At 35.5% G+C, this 5104-nt stretch overlaps 1 protein-coding gene and 1 long non-coding RNA gene across 2 annotated transcripts in view; one reads left to right on the top strand and one right to left on the bottom strand.

The window, feature by feature from the left end:
* LOC107732274 (synaptotagmin-7-like) overlaps window positions 1–5104 on the top strand; it is a 146850-nt gene that overhangs the window by 35578 nt on the left and 106168 nt on the right. The window lies entirely within an intron of this gene.
* Window positions 1–5104, bottom strand: part of LOC107732291 (uncharacterized) — a 15328-nt gene that overhangs the window by 2675 nt on the left and 7549 nt on the right. Inside the window, exon 2 of the long non-coding RNA XR_001638859.1 lies at window positions 2517–2521. This is a non-coding gene — a long non-coding RNA (uncharacterized LOC107732291). The remainder of the gene's footprint in view (window positions 1–2516; window positions 2522–5104) is intronic.

Here is a 5104-nt window from a genome sequence, read left to right as displayed (position 1 = left end):
CTGAATATATAAATGTAAATTGTAAATATATAGAAGTCTGAATATATAGAAATAAATTGTGAATATATAGTTATAACAATGAATATATAAATGTAAATTGTAAGTATATAGAAGTAAATCTGAATATATACTTATAAGTTTGAATATATAAATGTAAATATTAAATATTCAAACTTTACAACTATATTTTTGGATTTACCTCTTCAGACTTTTAACTATATATTCAGATTTTCTTTTATATATTTACAATTTACATTTATATATTCAGAGCTATAACTATATATTCAGACTTACATTTATATATTCAGACTTATAACTATATATTCAGATTTACTTTTTTATATATTTACAATTTACATTTATATATTCAGAGCTATAACTATATATTCAGACTTACATTTATATATTCAGAATTATAACTATATATTCAGATTTACTTATATATATTCAGACATATTCAGACTTATAACTATATATTCACAATTTACATTTATATATTCAGATTTACATCTATATATTCAGATTTTTATAGAATTATTTCCTGTTTGGCACCTCATAGTATATAACAAGACGTTAGTATATATATATATATATATGTGTGTGTGTGTATATATATATATATATATATATATATATATATATATATGCGCGCACACACACACACACACATGACTGATGATACAAATATTTTGGAGTGATACTTGATTGAAATATTCACTAAAATCACTATGAACATTTTAGAAACCACAAATGCACATCCTTTGTGGTGACAAGCACTCACTGTTTTCTTCAGAAAATGTATAATGTAGTTGAAGCAAGACAGTTTTACAGTACATGTCAAGACAAAATATCGCAATAAAACAGAGTGGTGGGTGGAGAGTGAGAACAGATGGATGAATGGACGGATGGATGGAGCAGGAGAGAGAGAGTGACAGAGGTCTAATAGGGGTCTGGCTGCGTGGGCCATACATCCACCTAGCATACCGATCACTGTTAATGTGAAACTAGCCAATCAGAGCACAGCTAACCTTAAAATGAGCCAATCACAGGCACCGCCTGGAACAGTGTACTGGCAGAGCATTTGGTTATAATATATATGTACTGTATGAAATATGAATGTAGCAGATGGAACAGAGAAGCAGAAATATAAATGTTTTGACTAGCTTGTCCGAAATACATGGAATTTACTGCTGTAATGTACATTTAAAGTTGAAGTGTGTCATTTTTTGGGACTTAAAATACTTATTTTCTTCCAGTAAAGCTTAATGTGCAGAGACAACTTTAAGGAAGCTGCTGGTTTGTTGACTTCCTGAAGATTATAAACACTCTAATAGAGTGCAAGTAAAAATCCCATTCATTTTCTCCAAAGAGGGGAATTGATTTTGTACAAAAACTAATAAAGCGTTAAGATGCTTTACAAGTTTATATTGTTATTATGTGCAATGCTTCATGGGATTGTAATTCTTTTCCTAATTTAAGATAGGGTTGGTGATTTCGGAGAGGCTAGCAATTAGCAAGATAGCTTTGAAAGCATAAGATCCCACCCTCCCTGCAAATCACTCTCCAAAGCCACACCTCCAAAACACATGACCGCGCACAGGCAGACCAGAGGCTAGCCAACGACATGATGAGAGATGACGTTGGTGGAGGGTTGAATGCAATGATGTCAGATTACCTCATGTCTCATTCACCAGCGAGAAAACATTACAGTGCAAAGCGCATAATATTACAATAATAACGCCTTCCATTCTCGCTTGGTCTGCGTCTTGATGATGTATTGTGTCTGCGCGAACAGGGTGCGGGGAGGTATGCAAATACATATGTTGACAGGCAGGTAGGACAGCCTATCGTAGCCCACAGACAGAGGGATATGATTGGACGAACATTTTATGGTCCTACGTCTTCCACAGATGATATAAATACATATAAAGTTGTTATCGTGATGTGAAGAGATTTTTAACCACCTTGACAAAAAATGTTTTTGAACCAAATCACCTACCCTGCATTTAAAGCTGTCGAGTAAACAGACTTGCCTGAGTTAGGGTCAAAAGTTTAACCAAACAGTGGTAGTTGAAGACAAAACCTGTTTGAAAACAGTCATTAGCTGACGTGACTCGTCCTTCACAATAGTTTTTTCAGTTTTATGTGGTGTACAATAAAATAAGCAAAAAAGCTTACATATAATGACCATCTGCAACACATTAGTTTTATATGGGGGAAAAAAATAAAATTTTACATATCTAGTTTCACAAGATACTTTGTTTCTGTACGAAATGGTTTGGTTGTGCTAATGATGCAGAACAACACACTTTCACCTTCAGTTCAGTCCATAAGCTGTTATTTTCATAATTCCTGTGTGCAAAAATACGTTTTGTAAATACTGTACATTATTTTTCATTGCCCTTGAGCGAGGATTGTTCCTCTGCTCTCCAGTGTTGGTAACAGCCAGCATGTGCTTCCAAGCATAACTAACGCATTGCATTGTTGTGTTGTGTGCCAGCCTCTCTCTGTTTGACTTGAGCTGAACTCCACTCCCAGCATAGCGCAAGACCAGGTTTAATTTATGTCCGCTAGTGTGACCTTGTCATCCAATCTAACACAAGATGGAGAGAATCTACCATAATGTGTGCAGCATCACTCCATCCAGGAATATACCCAGAGTCGCTGCTTGAGCTGCACCTGTGATGCCACCAGCTGCCAAAGAGCCTGGCTTCTTTCTTCTTTTGTTTCCTTTTTCGTTTGAAGCATCTCTCTCTCTGCACTCCATTCGGTGTCTTTTGTCTTAATTTCCTCTTCATATTCCTCTCTGCACCATTATCGTCTCGCTCTTTATTTCATTACCACTCATAAATCACTTCAGAATCGTTCAAAACAAATGTAAATTACCCTCATTACCTGACTGAACAATTAGACACAAGCATACAGAGTCATTTTAGGATAAACACTCCTTGTAGGAAAAAAAAATCATGAATGAAATCGCTAAGACCTCATGAAATTGTATTTGATGTATTTCCTTTTGAAACAGGATGTCGTGGTAAGGCTTAGACTTTTTTTTATTAGCAAACAACCTTATGTTTAACATCACAGCTGTTAATCATGAATTTAATGATATTAGCTGGGGTGACACTCTAATTCTTGACAGCATTTCATTGGACAAAAATGTGCATACGCCCCTAAGTGCGAGATGATGTCATCAATATTTTTGGTTTGTTTTCTTGGAAGAGAGAGACTCTACATTTTTAGCTAAAAGGTACTAGCACTAACATTCATGATCTAAAAGTCGCTAAACAGCAATTTTTGGAGTCTTAAATATCTCAATTGTTTCTCCTAGACGTTTGTTGATGTTTCTCCTGAGAAAAAGACTCTGCAATATAACGTGTTTCCTTTAGAGTTTCAGAAGAGATCTCAACATTTCAAAATGTGCACAGGTGTACCAAGTCCACAATCATAAGCAAGAAATTTCATTATGAACTCAAATTTCACCTGTTCGTCCGGGACCAAATGATCTGAGCTGCAATCCACATTCCTGTTATACTTGACTCATAACTCGTAAGGAATTTGAGGAGAAACACCTGAGACAAGGTTGATACTCAGTTAAGGGGTCATATGATGTGATTTAAAGTTGTCCTTTGTCTTTGGAGTGTTACAAGCTGTTTGTGTATATGTAAGATCTGTAAAGTTGCAAAGACTAAAGTCTCAAACCCAAAGAGATATTCTTTATAAAAGTTAACACTCGTCCACACCTTCCTAAAACGCCTGATTTAAACACGCCCCCACATATCTATGTCCCTGTGTTGGATGATTTGCATAACACCACCCAAATGTTCACGCAAAGAAAGAAGGCGTAACTTTTATTCTCACTGTAGTATTGTTGCCGCCACCGCCATGATGCTGATATTCCAAATATGGTAAGGGGCGTAACATTTCCATCACATGCTTGAGGTATTTGCCCAATCACAATGCACTGGATAGCTGGCCAATCAGAGCACACCGCGCTTTTCATAACGATGAGCTTTGTAAAAATCGACGCGTTTCAGAAAGGCGGAGCAGAGAGGAGCAACAATAATGTACGGTATGTGGAAAATAATGTTTTTTGAACCTTAAACTGCGTAAACACATTGCATTACACCAAATACACAAAATAATGTTATTTTTAGCATCGTCATATGACCCCTTTAAGCAATAGTTCACCCAAAAATGAACATTTGCTGCTCCACCACAGTTGTCTAGATGATTCTAGTAATCCAGAAGACATTGACTTGCTGGTTTAAAGAAATGGTTCACCCTAAAATTACCCTAAAAATTTTTTAAAATTTGCTCACCCTCAAGACTGTTCGAGATGTAGATGAGTTTGTTTCTTCATCAGAACAGATTTGGAGAAATTTAGTATTAGGCCTACATCACTTGTTTTACTAATAGATCCTCTGCAGTCAGAATGAGAGTCCAAACAGCTGATAAAAACATCACAATAATCCACACCACTAAAGTGAAAATTGCAAAATCCATCAAGACATTTTTAACTTCAAATTGTTGCTTCCTGCTAAAATATGAGTCCTTTATGCATAATATTGCTTCCTCCGGTAAAAAAGTTGTCTCATCTGAATCAAGAGAGAAATATGCACATAACAAGCACCGTTTACAAACCAAAACATTTCAAAACCATTCCCAACAAATATGCTGGTGGATTTTTGATGCGAGTGAAAAACAGCAGCAGGACTTTTTCCACTGAAGGAAGCGTTATAATGCATTATGAACATTATGAAATGCCTTAATTTGTTTCTTATAAACACGCAGCTTTTAGCTTCACAAGATGTTAACTGATGGACTGGAGTGGATTACTTGTGGATTATTGTGATGTTTTTATCAGTTGTTTGGACTCTCATTCTGACGGCACCCATTCACTGCAGAGCATCCATTGCTGAGCAAGTGATGTAGTGCTACATTTCTCCAAATCTGTTCTGATGAAGAAACAAACGGTAACACTTTCTATGAAGCCCGTATTTATTATAAGGGTATTCTTAAGGCATTATAATGAATGCATAATGCATTATAAAAAACCTTATAATATGTTGTATCATCTCATGAATATTCATAAGAACAGTTT

This window comes from Sinocyclocheilus rhinocerous, unplaced genomic scaffold (genome assembly GCF_001515625.1).
Source record: "Sinocyclocheilus rhinocerous isolate Xijiao unplaced genomic scaffold, SAMN03320098_v1.1 scaffold38, whole genome shotgun sequence".
Classification (NCBI taxonomy): domain Eukaryota; kingdom Metazoa; phylum Chordata; class Actinopteri; order Cypriniformes; family Cyprinidae; genus Sinocyclocheilus; species Sinocyclocheilus rhinocerous.
This window is presented reverse-complemented; position numbering and strand designations above follow the sequence as displayed.